The 16,653-nt window shown below is 37.1% G+C and overlaps 1 non-coding gene across 1 annotated transcript; it reads right to left on the bottom strand.

Moving 5' to 3' along the window:
• Positions 1–12,862: 12,862 nt before the first annotated feature.
• Positions 12,863–12,966, bottom strand: LOC125365097. The gene has a single exon (XR_007213647.1). It is a non-coding gene; the product is annotated as a small nucleolar RNA U13 (small nucleolar RNA).
• Between the last annotated feature and the right edge of the window lie 3,687 nt (positions 12,967–16,653).

Below are 16,653 nucleotides of genomic sequence, written 5' to 3'. Positions count from 1 at the left end.
TGGATCTCTGAGGTGAGAAATGAGGTTGATGGAATTCAAGCTTATTTGTTAATTGAAAAAAATATACATAATGGCTTTGCTATATACATTGGCTTTGCTATATTCCAGGAACAGTCTAAGAGTCAAATAAATTAAGCAATTAGTGTATCAGTTTAGAGCACAAACAGAAAATATTTCTTGGTCTTTGCAGGGCTTTTGCTTGCTGTGAATGGTCATCAATACATTCTAACTGACTTGAGGCATAATTACATTCACTTAAACCACAAATCGTTTTGAAATGATGCTGTTACATCCAATGCTATTATTTAGAAAACCAAGTAGGTTACAGAATCTGAATGAATTTTAGAGTTTATTTAAAATGAACAGACATCATCTGACTGTCCACTGTGATATTTCATTGGCTGTCTAACTTGCTTTTTTCTCTCTCATTTTCAAGGTTCATTTCTCCCCTATTGTCTTTGCAGATGGTCTTATTTCTGATAGATCTTAGACTAGCCAAGGCCCTTTTATCAATCTTCAGACTGATATCATACACACACACACACACACACACACACACACACACACACACACACACCACACCACTTCACATCACATCACATATAGCAGGTTTTGAACTCAAAGAGAAGCAACTATCTATGTGCTATAAAAGCCCCAAGTTTACCTGTAGATTTCATCATGGATATGCTTTTCACTTCTGCCTATGTAATGTTCTGTTATTTCTCCCTCTCATTTTCATATCCTTTCCAAACTTTTTCTCGGAGGAGGGTTGGAGTAGACCAGTTTATTTTAAAGTTACTTTTTTCTTGGCTAATGGAGTCCTTCTTAGAAACCTTGATTTCAGTGGTGCCTATATTTTATAATCTATTTAACGACCCACTCTTTATTTATGACCTAGCTAGTTTACTATTTTAATTAGTGGAGTTTTATGTGTATATGTACCCTAAGGCAACTTAAAGCAAAGGGCATACTTTCTGAGCCTTGGCAAAATAAATTCATAAACATCAAAGTTGTTTTCACCCAGACTAATAGGCACACTGACTAATTGACCACGAACTGCAGTTCAAGCTGAATACCTTCCTATTGACCTGGCTCAGTCTCTGGGGAAAATATTTTTAACTAAAAGTCAAACAAAGTTTTATGTAAATTTGCGGGATTGGATGAAACATGCAAGTTCAGTTCTATTCTATAAGCAAGCTGAAACACGAAAATTGATTTGGGTGGAAAGAGTTAAAGAGATACTCTGGACTTCCAGAGAGTTTCCTGAAATTTCTATCAGAAGTGATTTCTATGTGAGTGTTTCAAACAAAAACACCAAACCCCAAAACAAAACCCCCAAAACTGACTGGCAAAACCATGGCTTCTATGAAATTTCCATCATAAACATTAGAAACATCATAAACATTAGAAACTGGAGAAACTTTGCATCCTTGCGATCCTCCAGAGCAAACAGTTTCATGGAACCAAAAATGGAAACCCTTTCATGTCATGCTTTGAGATTTTACTCCTGTATCTGTTTGGAATTAATGAGACATGGGAGATTCTTTTTTGTTTCTTCTCATTTTACTAAAATTGAAATAGCAATAAATTTTAAGACACACAAGTTGCCTAGAAGCCAAAATTGTTTATTTCAAAATTTATTGTTTCAAAGTAGAATACTACACATCTGAAGGTCTTATTATACTGAGAAAAAAGTAATGAATTACTTAGCAGCTATCTGTCAAGAATAAATTCTTCTTTGAATTCATATATAACTTTTGTTATTCCACAGCAGACATTTGTTTGCTGTGTTACTGGGCAGGCTTCTTCATCTCTCCTAGTTTTCTTGCTTATAAAATGGAATTAACAATGATAGTAATAGTGTTTGCTTCATGTGTTTGTTGGGAAGAGTAAATGAGTAAAACCCACAAAGGCAGTGGAACCAAGTGCTTGATATGATAATTGCCAAATGAATGTTAGTGAGATTTATTCAAGGTACTAGATTTATGTATGCATACTTTTGCATATCTAACTTCAAAAGTAAGTTTCCTTAAAAGATTCTACTGCTAAATGAAATTAACTTAGATCTTAATGCCATTATGATGTCAGAATTTTTGAAACCCTAAATGAAAGAAAATACAATTTAAACTTTTTAAGGTATAAAAACAGAATTATGAGCTGGCAGCTAAAACAACAATCAAAGGATAACTTCCATCATTACTTTATTCTGGGACTCTAATAATGCTGTCAAAATATAGTTTTTCCTAGGAACTTAACTTGGCTTTTATTCCTGGTCTCAAACATGGGAATGCTCAGTGAGTGTGTTTTTCCTTCTTTCTTCCCTTCCCCTGTGTAAACTATTCTCCTGTACCTGTGGCTTCATCTTTCAGTAAACTTCGTCTCAGCTTCTTCTATTCTATGTATCACATTATATTTATACTGTCTTTTTATTTTTACTTTTTGTAAAATTTAATTTTATTGTCAAGGTGATATACAGAGGGGTTATTATATACATAAGGTAGTGAGTACATTTTCTGTTGAATACTATCCCTCCCTCCCTCACTTTTCTCCCACGATCCCTTTCCCACAGTCCCCTCCCAGTTGTAAAGTTTAATTCCAGTGTATTATCTTGTATCACTACTGTATTGGTTCACCCTTTGTCCTTTGTCTCACCAAAATCTCATCAAAATCAAATATAGTGACAACAAGGGATTAAACCATAGGGGGAAAATAAAGAAAAAAGACAAAACTATCCTCCAGGTCTCAGCCTTTTGAGTTCTGGATTACAGGTATAGCCACAGGTGTACAGCTCTGCTCTGAACTGACATAAATTTCAATCCCATATTCTTATTACAGTCTAGAAACCTCCAGCCCTATGTGATTTTTATGGCCCAGCACTAGCCTCTTTCTGGTCTCATGAAATATTTTTTTTTTCTTACTCTGTGCTGGTAGGAAACACTTCCTCCTCCTGGTTTGTCAGTGGCTTCTGAGACAGCAGCCATGTTTTTTTTCTTGGGATACTCTCTCAAGGGGGTAAAAAAAAAGACACACGAGTAGTCATTAGGAACTGTGTATTTTGCCAGACTCAAGGTTTCATGGTACCAACTTACTGACAGTTGGCATGCTTCTTCATTTTAGCTGGGTGATGCCACTGTAATCCTGACCCACTCCATCACTTTTGGCCTCATTTGGTCCTCTTCTCCTAAGGTTATTTCTGCCTACTTAGTGTTAAATACCAGATTACTACAATGGCTGCCTTACCAGGCAGTCTCGTTTTAAGATTAGGGTTACAATAATCACAAAAAAGCAACACAATGTGTTTGTGGCTCTGATAAGCACCCTTTAAAGGAATGGTGGCATCCTGAACTCTGTCTAGATAGGATAGTAGAAATCTGGGAAGATCAGAGTTGGAAGTCCAGCATTGAAAATGCCTTTCATTTCCCCTTGCTTCTTCTGGGCCATCATAGTGATGCCTGGTTACTTCGTGTGACCAATGTATCCCATGGACCACTGCTGCTGATTGAAGGTCTATTGATCTTGCATAGCTGCCAATGCCCAGTGTCAAAGGAGCCAACATTTTCTCCTAGTTCTTGATGTTTAACTTTGAGTGTACTGAAGACACAGCCAAAGCTAATTAATGTCCTTCCTTCCATTGTCACATGGACTCTGTTTTTGTAGCTATCCCTGTTTTGTCTTTGTAACTTACTCCCCCTAAACATGAGTGTTGAATAATCACTTGCACGGCACACATTCCTATATATGTATATGTGTATGAATATATTCATTCGTAGATATACTCATTTATTCCAATCATGGTTGTAACATGATGAAATGCCCTAGGAATATAGCAGTGAGCAAAGTAGAGCAAGTCTTTATGGAGCTTACCTTCTAATAAGTGAGAAAGACAATCAAGATAATAGGTCACTGCTTGGCATACTTTCAAGTAATACAGTATGCAAATAAAAATAAGGAAAATAAGGGAATAAACGTCTATATGGATAGCCTGCAATTACAGTGACATTCTACTCTTTAAAACAATATCCAAGCTTGATTTAATTGTATCAGTTAACAAATTTTGCCCATAGTTGAAATCGATGAAAGTATTAGGCATGCAAAACTATTGACAGTGTTATTGTATCTGAAAAGTTTTAAATTTGCCTCCAGTTGACATCTGCTACAATTCTGAAATACTAAAATAATGGAGCACATGCAGTCATATGATCTCCTCATATCCATGTGCCACGGGCCAAGCATATTAATATGTAGGGTTGAGCTTTTGATCCAGTCATCCTACTAACCTTTCTAAAATGGCAACCATGGGTAAAACTCAAAGCAAAGTTGTTAATCTGGATTTGGGAGGACTTGGGTTGTAGGAGAGTACAGATTAAGTTTGGCTAAGCAGCTTAGAAAGAAAGGGCACCACCCATGACTGCTATGAAGACAAGTCACTTGAAGGCCGCCTCTGTTCCCTCTACAGGATCCCATATCAGTCTTTGTAGTCCCTGTGGACTGAAATATTATCTCTAGTAGTCTAAGGGAAAGACCAGATATCTAACAGGCTTCTTTTGAGATATTTCTTAGCATTTTCTTTATACTTATGTATTATGCAAGAGAAATTACTGTATAGCAGGGGCCATCTTGTGTAATTATTAATATTTACTTTCTAGAACTGGCAGAATTCAGCTTTGTCAGGCCAATCTTGCTTATGATAACTAACGGGAGATGTCACTCTCGACAGTGTCAATTTGGTGACAGCAAAGAAAAATGAGGTTGAATTTTAGCTATAGTACAGCATAAGAAAGTGAGGTGAAATTAAAAGTGGACAGGCTCATAAATATTTAAGTCAGAGTTTTTGATGTCTTGAAAAGTTTTACAAAGAAATCAATTTGATTCTGTAATGTAAGAACTAGAAGAAAAAGAATATTGCCTTTTCCCTTGTAAAGAATATGTTAATTCTCTGCCAGAAAGAAATATGTTAAGAAGGGTTCCTTGAATTCTTTGAGGCCTTTGTGTTTTTCTTAAGCAAGACTACATTATCTCACAATACCATGATTATCATGATATATAGGTGCTTTATTGCAGGGTTTGAAATCTTACTCTATTTCTTACTGTAGTAGATAGAGTATCACATTGCTTAATTTTACTTCATTTGTTCCATCTGCACAATGGAGATAGTAAGAGTAATAATACACATTAACAATTAGCTAATAATGATAGATATTGTATTAGAACTATTTTAATCTATTTGGAAAAGTACTAAATAAATGCTATTCCCATGACTGTTTTAAACAGTTTTGTGTCACTAAATGAAATACCTGACATGAGCTACTTATAAAGAAGTGAGATCATATTGGGAAGATCATATTCAAGTCCAGTCCTGGATGCATCTATTGATTTGGGCCTTTGATGAAGACTGATGGCAATGATGGGTATACACATTGGAATAAGAAGGCACATTACTTATGCTAGGAAGCAAAAGAGACTGGGAGACCAGGTCTGCTGATTGTAAGTGCAGTGCAAGTACAATTCAACAAGAGTTATATCCAAAGAGCATAGAGTTTTAGAATCAACCAGTGTCAGTCCATTACTTACTAATTGTATTTCTTCAGCAAATCAGTTACACTTTTTGATCTTTGCTTTTATGTTCTGTCAAATGAGGCAAAGACCAACTACATACTTTTAAAGAACTGTTAAGAGGATTAAGTGAGATGATAAATAGAAAATGCTTTAGAGCCTGATAGATCTGATTTTACATCCCTATTGTACCACTTAAGAATTTGTACTTAAATGTAATGACACACAGAGCTGCATGAATTATGCTTGCTTTACAGTAATATATGTGGAAAATGTGAGCCAAACTCTAGAATACAAACAATTCCTGAATGGTGGCAGTTAGTATATTTTTATAATTTAAAACACACTACACATGTGGCTCTATATAGTTATCAAATATGTCAGCTAGAACGAAACCAAGAGCACATGCTGGATTGAGTGGGGATATGTACAGGGTATATATATATATGGTGCGGTGAAAATCCTAAAAGGATTTTTAACCATGAAAAGAGCATTAGGGAGCTGAGACCTATCTTGTCTGTTTTATAGGCATTAGTAGGAGGGAGGCAGACAAATAGGGAAGAAGGATGGTAAACATAGTTAACATACTTTCTCTATGTGTTTAAAAACAAAACCTGGAAACTTGAGATGGGTTTGCAAAGGGGGAGAAGAAAGATTGTTAGAGGGGTGATTATAATCAAGAAGCGTTGCATCTAAACAATGGCCTTGTTAAAATGAACCCCCCTTGTACCACTAATTGATATCAAATGAATAAATCAACAAACAAATAAAAGCAGCATGCATCTCCCTATACTTTGTCATAGCAGAAGACTTTTTTTCCCCAAAGTTTAAACATTTAAGACATTATTTACATACAATTCTCACTAAAATTAAGCCCAATAAAGAAGAAAAATGATGACAACTTATTGGCAGAATGAGCCATAAGACACAGATGCTCCTGGACCTTCTGATAAATTATGCCCTATAAACCCATTGAGAGGTTTGGAATGTGGCTTAGTGGTACAGTGCTTGTCTAGCATGCATGAAGCCCTGGGTTTGATTCCTCAGCTCCACATATACAGAAAAAGCCAGAAGTAGCACTGTAGCTCAAGTGGTAGAGTGCTAGCCTTGAGCAAAAAGAAGCCAGGGACAGTGCTCAGGCCCTGAATTCAAGCCCCAGGGCTGGGGGTGGAGGGGGGAGACAGAAAGGGAGGGGAGGAGATAGCACAGAAACATTTGGGGAGAGGGGAAGGGTGGGAGAAAAATGAAGGAGAATGTAAAAAGTTTAAGATTTTTATTCACTGCCTTACGTAACCCCTCTGTACATCACTTTGACAATAAAAAAAGTTGAAGGTGAAAATGCATTTACTATATAAGCTACAAAACATCAGAGTTTTGAGACCTCAGACACTCTGCAGTGTGGATCTCTACCATGAGATGATGGGGCTAGCTGGGAGCTATGGCTCTCTGCGACTAACAAGCACCACCAGGAAGTATTGTACCACTTATCTTTACCCTGGACAAAGATCAAAATCCAAACACTGAAAAGTTCCTACTGAAGGTATACGGCTTTCAAATCATTGCTAGGTAAATCTCCGCCACCCCCCCACTCCCGAAAAACAAAATTCTCCAAAGCTTCAATCTAACTTATAATGAGCAGGGCACCACGTGTATTTTATAAAGGCTACTTTGGCACCTTTCTGTAAATTGAAAACAGAAAATGTAGGCAGAAATGCAGGTTTGGCTGGTGGCAAATGGATAGTTGCCTCCTTAATTTTTTTTTTTTTTTTTTCCTTGTCTGGATCATTAACATCTTAGCAAGATCACAGCCAGCACGTGACTATGTGTTTACCAATGAACTGTAAGTAGGAATCAGAGTGCCTCTTTCAGGGCAGTTCTCCTGCCTGGGTTAAGGATAGCTCATGGAGTTTGCACACGGAGTTGCTTCATTCCTGGATTGGAGGGACTCATTGAAAAAACCTAAACAACTTTCTCATTTAAATTGTGGCAGTTGCATCAGTTTGATAATAAAAATTTGAAAAAAAAAATAAACTGTGGCAGTTGTATTGTCTTTGTTACAGCATTTCAAACTTATTCCAATGTCAAGTCAAATTATGGGTAGTAAATTTGGTATGGTTCCCAGCAGAGAAATTACAAAGTGGAAGAAATTGTAATAGAAATACTCCATTGAAGGTAAGTCTAATTTTTATTAACACAGGTAAAATGGTTATTTTATTTTTTTTAACGGCCTAAAATTTGTGCATGTGAATAAAGGTATTCCCCAAAGCACTGTAAGCAAGAAATGATTATTGTACAATCCTGTGGTTTCATTACATAAGATATTACTTTTATAGTATTTAGTCTAAGGTGGATGTTAATGGCATTATTCTGGCAATTTTGACCTATCATTTCCTGGGGAAAACTTCCAGGCAGTTACTACAAAGACAAATAATACAGAGAGATGCTTTCTTAAGGGTTTTACAGATTAAACTTTCTTTTCTAGAGGATGGTGAACATTTTAGACCCTAGCAAAAAGCATTTCTCAATAGGTGTTTTGATAAATAATTAAGCAAACTATACAGAAATTATCAACACAGTAGGTGACTGTTACTTGCTCTGTGAACTCCAGTTAGAGGAAGAAATCATACTTTCTACCTTAATAATCGATATTTGTTATTTTATTAATAATGAGTAATATCTATTACTAGCATAGAAATGAAGATATTATATAACAATATATTATATAATTACATAATTATGTATTATATACTACACATTACTATATGTAATATAGCAATATTATGTATATGCATTACGTATAGTATATATAATGAAAATCCTTTTTTTCTTATCATTATTTTCCAAAATGTTTGAAGTAATCTGCTTCATGGTTTCCAAGAATAGTTGGGGAAAATTTACAAGCAAAATGCATAATAAAATAGAAAAATGCACTGTTTTATATAAACCTATGAGTTCACATAAATATCTAAATCTTGGGGGACCTCACAGTCTAAGTCTACAGCCAATGTTTTTTTCTGCCTAAGATAGCTGAATTATGTCTGTGATAGTGATGCAAGTCATTGAAACAATAATATTCATATCCTAGGGGGAAGGAAACATGAAATGCTAAGTTCTGTGTTAAATGGAATGCTATTTAAGAGTCACCCTACGCTTTCTCTTAAGATTCAATCATGTAGCCAGCATGTAGGAAACAAGCCTCTAATTTGCTCATTCTATTGGGATGCAAATCACAGCATAACCCTGTCCTGCTTTTATCATACATCATCTATAGCTGGCTTCATCCTAAGTTACATGATCCCCAATGGTGGGGACAGAATTCTCTGGCATAATAGGGGAAATGGTACCCAAACTTGAAAAGGGAAATGGTAAATATTTGATCCAATGGGGATTTCTTTCTTCCTTGGAGGTAATATACAGTAGTTCACATAAGTTTAGAGCATCATAACCCTAAGAAAGAATGTCTAGATTGTATTATTGCCAATGCGATGGAAACCATGGTTATATTTTGTGGGGAACTTTTCATTGTGAGAGCCATGTTGTACAACTATTTTTTAATAGAGTGGTTTCTTGTATAATCCTATGACCTTAAAGGATCTGAAAATATGTCCACAGGATTTGCCACATTTCTAAGGTATCTGCAACAGCAAAATATTTAAGTAACCCTGACCTTGAACATGGGAGAATAGTCGTATTGGTTGGGGCTCAGCATTCTGTACATTTAGGGACAAGATAAATGCTGTATTTGCTCTAGACAGAAACTAGCAGTGGAGGAGGCAAATAGGATGTTAAAATTCAGGGTTTCACAAGCAAGGCCTTTGGAGTTCAAAGTCACACTCTCTCATTCTCATTAATCAACATTCATCGAGGGAAACCTCCTCTCCTCATTTTAAGGAAGCACAACAGGGCCACAATATCAGTAGCCCAGCAGGATGAGGGAGCACGGGCTGAGCTGGGAGAGATGCTGGAAGGAGGAGTAGTGGCTAAGGGTGAGAAATATTCTCTTGCATCCAAATTCAAGTAGTATCCAGGAAACAACCAATCAGCAAGTTCCGTGGTAAAAGGAGACAATCAATCAGAAAAGGAAGCAGCAACCAATGAGTAAGTCCCGTGATAAAACAAGACAACCAACTAGGAAAACCCAAGTTCATCCCATAAAACCCTGACCCAACCACAGTTTTCCTTGGATACTCAACTGCAGAGTGCTCCCGTTGAGTAGCATATTAACCAACCTCTTACACCCTCTTACTGCTCTTGTTAAATTCTTTCACTAACCTTGGTTGGGAAATCCACAACATGAACATTTTTGTGGCTTAGAGACCACACTCATTCCCACATCTAACATTAAAGCATCATCTTCACATTTGGTGGCTCATGTGGGATACAAAATGATTCAGGAAAATGTCCCAGTAAAGTGCAATTAATATGAGCATATTATTAAAAAAACAACGATGTCAACTATCTCTCTGGAGAATTTAATGCTATTCTTATGGATGCGTTGTTAGGATATATGTTAGGCAAATAAACTCAAGTGTTATGCAGAGAACCGCCAGACTTTGTTTTCCTTTGGTTTGTGGAGCAGTTTGTCACATAGAAATCCATGTTTGCTTGAAAAAGAAATTTCAGTTGTGTGTTGCTAACTGGTTAACTGTTCTGAAAACTCATTCAAAGCCACAGATGCTTGAATATTCACCTTCCTGGAGAGCCCAGTCCCAATTTCATATTTTTGTCCTTGGAACACCGTTAAACTTTAGATCTTTTGGTGGAGCAGAAGAATGTTTCATGGACTGAGAAGCCTGGCTCAGATGTGGCTGTGGGAATCAGCAGCTGGAGAGACTTGGTCACACTCCTTAATCTGGTATTTCTCAACCTGACGACACATTAGAAATATCCAGAAGTGATTACCCAAGTAACAGTTGCCTACTGTGTTGATAATTTCTGTATAATTTGCTCATGATTACTAGGCTCTCTCCTCCCCTATGCTTGAGTTTAAATAGTTAGGCATGGGATTTGGACTTTCTTTTTTTTTTTTAAATTCCCTTGATGGTGCTAATGGGCAATTAGAGTTGATAGAATTTGGGGGGAGGGGCGGTTAATATCCCAATATAGAATTCGTGTTTTTTGGTATCTTGGGAATACTATGAAAGGCAATGGAAATAATATACTTAACTTTTAAACACTACACATTAAAGATGATAAGAAACATGACAGAAGACCTCAGCCATGGCTAAGCATTGGCTATATTTCGGTTTCAGCATCTCAAACTTTCATATGATCCAAAGAGCAAAGATTTATTTTTCTTATCGATTTTACTTTGTAATCAATTTCATTAGCATTCACTTGTACAAGGGTTTACATTGTGATATTTTCATGTATGCATACAAAGTATCCCATAAAGCACAGATTCCCTCATTCCTCTTCCTATTCCCATCCCTCCTGTACACAATTTCAACAGGTTTCATTGTTGTGTTTACTATTCATACATATACAGTATGACCATATTCACCCTCATTCACCCTGATGGCTCTCTCTTCTTCTGATATTGCCCATTCCCCAAACAGAGGCTGTCCAACTTTCCTGTCAGACATTTTTTCATCATTTAATATATATATGTATATATATATATATATTGTATGGAGGGTTTTACTATGGTATTTTACAGGTGCATGTGATTATACTTTAGTCAGATTGGCTTCCTCTATTGTTTTCTCTGTATCCCCCATACACCTTAGGAATGTACAACTGCTTTCACTGAGATTCTTTCTGCAGTATACATACATAGACACACTGTATTGCAAATGTTTATTTTGATCATCATTAATATTTAGTTCTTCAATTTTTTGGTTAAACAGGTCTGGGCTAATTTATGCAGATAAAGTATACAGTATTCTTATGCAGATAAAGTATACAGATAATTTTAAAATTTTGCTAATATAAGAAAAGTTCTTTATTTGTAAACAAATAAGTATTTTATAATTATGTAAATAATTTCAAAATAATAAATGTCTGAGCAATTAAATAACCTTATATTTTATTCAAAGACTGCATGGTTTTTTTTCATATGAACTCAGGGTACTGTCCCTGAAACTCTGTGCTCAAGGCTAATGTTCTGCCACTTGAACCACAGTGCCACTTCCAGTTTTGAGTGGTTAATGGGAGAGAGGAGTCTCATGGATTGGTTTCAAACCGTGATCCTCAAATTTCAGCCTCCTGAGTAGCTAGGATTACAGGAGTGAGCCACCAGTGACTGGGTATTTTATTTTTATTAATTGATAAGCAAGAAGAGCATACAGTTCTGTATGCTTGGGCTGCATTATTTTTGTGTGTGCCAGGTTATATGTTCTAGAAGCACAACTGACGAAAGGATTCTGTTGCATGAAATTTATCTAGGGAGTCTTGAAGGACATAGAGAAAACAGAAGCCAGTGTGACGAGAAGGTGAAGCTCAGTAAGGATAGAATCTTAGAGGTAGTTGGCTTCGGTCTGACTCCACAGGAAATTTGCAAGCATAAATAATAACAGAATTTGTCCCTCTTTGAGCTAAAAGGCTGGGCTTTTGCACCCTTAACAGTTTTCAGTTGAGGGCTGTTCTTGAAAATAGAGACATATGGGCACCATAGCATCCAGACTTATTAAGCTGGGGAAGAGGTGCCCTGGATGGCACACGGCTTGGGAGTTGTACCAATAGCTATGAACACAGAAGTGGTTGCCTTTTGCTCAAATGATTATTCTCACCCTCTGCCATTTCATGCATTTCTTTGGATAAGATAAAAAATACCACTGAATGTGTCACACTTTAGGATCATCTCTTAGCTATCAATCAGATGACATAAATATTTAATGAGCTATAGCCACTTAGAGTGTGATGTGATGATGTACCATTATCCTTTATCCTCTAGTGACTAAAGGACAGTTTAATATAAAAAAAATTGGTAGGTTGAGAGCAAAATATATCTAATATGGGTAATGGAAAAGAGCAATAATTTCAAAGAAGAAAATACTGTAAACACTTTGAGGACATACACCAAATGTTACTATGTTTTGTTTCCTCTGTGAAAAATAAATCTGAAAGTCTACATTGAACACTTGCGGAAATAAACAGCACAGAAAATGAAATTATGACAATGAAGAACTCTGAACAGAATGGGTCCTTTCACAATTCTTCCTAAAGTCAAAGCTAAGGAAAATAGAAGGAAAAAAAGGGATTTGATTTAGATTTCAATAAACACCAAAATCCGTATTAAAGAGATGTTGGTACTACACAAGGATAGTGTCCATCTTCTATCTTCTATGATAACTGCTATTTTTTTTTACATCAGACAGGTAATGTGCTCATATTGTAACAAGATTAGAGAGAGGCAGAGGTCACACAAGCAGGTGAGAACCCAATAATTATGCTTATAAACTGGAAAAGGGTCACCTCTATTTTTTTATTGCCACAAAATCTAATTATCTTGAAAGATGATTGATTTAATGCAATAGGCTACAAATGGCCAATTGTGATTCAGTGGGTTCCTTTTCCTTAATCCAATTTAAAACTTAGTTCATTTGACAATCACAGTGGAAAACATTTGTTTTCCTTCCAATCTTCTCAGGCAGAATGCCCATCAGATTTTCATCAGCCTTACAACACATTCTTCTGGCATGAACATGATTTCATTAAAGCATGCTGGAACATTCTGCCAGGGTCACAGGAAATGAACTGCAGGTGTGATTTGGGGTCTCCACACTTCCCTTCCCTGCAGATCTATTGTATGGAATCCCATCAGCTGGACCTCATCAAAGTCCTTCCCCAAACCCACTTTCCTCTTGTCACTGTCCCTTTACCAATAAAGAATGTGGGTCTGCATCTGGGAATACTAGTGCTGCTATGAGTTTGTTATCCTTGAACTACAGTTCCAGAACGACCTCAAATTTGCAAGAAGAGAAACACTCATTTCACTTCCTCCTCCCCACTGTCTTACAGCTGTTTGAAAACAATCATCTCCCCTATGGCCCACTCAACCATTTGAGTTGTGCCATGTTTTTCATTCACAACATTAACACATGTGCAGGTCTCGTGTTTTTAAATTAAAATTTAGTAAGATGCTAGTTAATACATTTGAGTTCAGAAATACAAGAAATAAATATTATGGCCTTCATGTAGGAGCTAAAGTCAGAGTTCCCCCAAAACAGAGAGGGCTAGAAGAATTGGTTCTATATATGTATCCATGGATAACTCTTTCCAAGTTTGACTTCTATGAGACTGTATTGAAAGATTTCTAAAATCTAAACATAATCTTAAAATCACAGTCTGCCATCTATCATGCTGAACTAATTGTATCATAGTGGTTTGTGATGGTAACCTCTTCTCTCACATGTAGGTCCAGAAAGAGATGTTAGGAAAAGCTACTTGGTGAATACAGGCTCTGTGTCAGGCACCACGTCGGGGATTTTGCATACATTATCTCTAATCCTTTCAATGCTTGGGCACATTGAGTAATAATCTCATTTTGCAGACAGATGCCTGTTAAGTGAGTTGATGAGGGCCCAACATTGAATGAGAGTGAGAAACCATCTGGCAAGCTTCATATTTTCAAGCACATCGCATGTGGTTTGGACACACCAGAACTGGGCTCAGGTTCCCCTTTTGAACTCTGAAAATTCTGGGCATAATCCTGCACATCCAAGAGAAACTACTGGAAATACAAAATACCTACAGGAGGAAGGGTCTATTTTTGCTCATGATTTTGGAAGCTTCAGTCCTCATCACTTGGCTTCTCATTTCTGAGAGTCTGAACATCAGGGTAAGGAGTGTGTACTGGAGCAAAAAGCTCATTTTTTGATGGCTAGGAGGCTGAGGAAGACATGGAAGAAGACTGCAGGGATAAGATACGCCCTTCAAAACTGGCCTCTGGTGACTGAGAGCTAAGGATTGTGATTTAACCCTAGTCCAAGCAGGAAAGTCAGTAAGATACTTATCACCAATTAACAACCAAAAAACTGGAAGTGGAGCTATGGCTCAGGTGGTAGAATATGAGCCTTGAACAAAAAAAAGCTCAGGGACCGTGCCCAGGCCTCAAGAACACACATACACACACACACACACACACACACACACACACACACACACACGACATGCTTTTCTAAGGCATGCTACCACAACTTACCCTTTCTAACCAGGTTGTGCCTCCTAATAGACCATTCAGCTATGAGTTGTCAATGGATTAATCAGTTGCTAAGATGACCTGATCAGATCTCAAAAACATCCAGTTGGCACCTGAACTTTTAACATAAACACTTAAAGAGATACCCCATATTCAAACGTAATAGGCAAATAATAAAGTAAGTTGAGGTGGTCCTTAAGGGGGTCATTTGTGTACATATACATTGGTTCACAGTGGTTGAGTTTAGAAGTTAACATTTTGGGTGAATTCAATTCATCTTCTCTTTCAGTCTAGGGAAAGTTGCTGAGCACATTAAACCTTCTTGTTCATCTTGAACTCAACAATAGTAACAATGAATAATAAATCTACAATACAGTGTTGTCATGAGGGTAGCATGACAAAATCTTGGAAAATATTCAACCAAGTACCTGGCCTACTTTATGCCTTCTATGTTTGTTACTGGGAGAAAAGGGACTCTGAAACAATCGAACTTTGTGTTTAAATGTAATGCAAGATACATTTACTTATAAACCAGTTAAACTGAATTTTATGCCGTCCCTAGAGGCTTTATTTCAGAAGATATCGATAGTCCTTGTGGGCCAGCTCCTTCAAAACCTGTGATAGCTTCTTTTCATTGAGGTTAAGCCTTCAGGTAGGAATACACTTGGTGCTGTATCATTAATATACCGAAGTTCAGAAGCTACAGCTGAGGACGGACATCCGCATTGTCTGATTGGGGTTGTAGGTTATAGCTCATTGTGTCTAATGTGGTAAAGGCTGCCTCTGCTGTATTGGTTTTCCTGAGAGATAGGATTTTCTTAGGACAATATCGAGGGGGACACTGTGGAGAATTTATGCTTGAATAAAAAGCCATAGCAGGTTTGCAGGAGAGGGCCTCTACTGACATTACGGTACTTTGTTGAATTAAGTAGTGTGTGCCTCTGGCCATGATTCAAGAGGAGATGATACAGAGATGGCTTTTGATCAGGACAGGAGGTCACACAAAGACATTGAAGAAAATCTGTGGACTCTCCCTAGAACATTGGTCTTCAGGAACCTCTGAGTCCATAGCCAAAGCATTTTGGAATACAGCTGGGTGCTAGTGGCTTACATCTACGATACAAGCTACTCAGGAGGTTGAGATTTGAAGCTTCTGCTTGAAAGCAAACCTGGGCAGACAAATAGGAGACTACCATCTCCACTTAACCAGCAAAAAGCTGGGAGCAGAAACGTGACTCACATGGTAAACTATTAGATTTGAGCAAAAATGCCAGGCAAGAACGGAAGGTCTTTAATTTGATCTCGAATAGTGACACACACACACACAAAGTAGGATAGCAAATTTGCTTTCTTGTATACGATTTAAAACCAGCCAATGTGATCTTTAGAATCAAATAGATATTGTTACAGTTCCCAAAAAAGCAAATTTGCAACACCTAATTACTCTGCCTCACAAATGTACCTAAAAACTTGAGTATTGCACAAACCTTCTGTATATATCATTTTTCCTGTGTCTTCTGAAGATGAACTTTGATGGGTTTTTGAATGGACAGTTGAAGCATACAATTGAGCAAATGGCCTGGAGATTCTGAAATATTTCACATGGCATTCTTAATTATCTTGAGTTCTCCAACATTCCTTCATCTGTCAGCATTACCATATTAAAACTGTATTATGCTTGAAGTGTTTATTTCTGCAGTCAAAAATCACTCGAGGTTGCAATTTTTCGCCCTTCTCAAATATATTGCTATCTTGCTAGATGGTTGTTTTTATTTTATCATCCATCACAGTGAAAGCTGGCTGAAATGTTTGTGATCAATGTATTAGCGTTTCTTATGGTGACACCACCATTCCAATGTATGTTTCAGTCTCAGCAGGCTGGGAGCTGGGACAGCTCCCAGAAAGGAGAGATAGAAAAGACGAAGGTGCTCTAACCAGTTTGTCAGGATGATCCTGAT

The sequence above is a fragment of the Perognathus longimembris genome, chromosome 16 (genome assembly GCF_023159225.1).
Source record: "Perognathus longimembris pacificus isolate PPM17 chromosome 16, ASM2315922v1, whole genome shotgun sequence".
NCBI lineage: Eukaryota > Metazoa > Chordata > Mammalia > Rodentia > Heteromyidae > Perognathus > Perognathus longimembris.
Note: the sequence above shows the minus strand (reverse complement) of the source record. Positions and strands in the feature narration are given on the sequence as shown.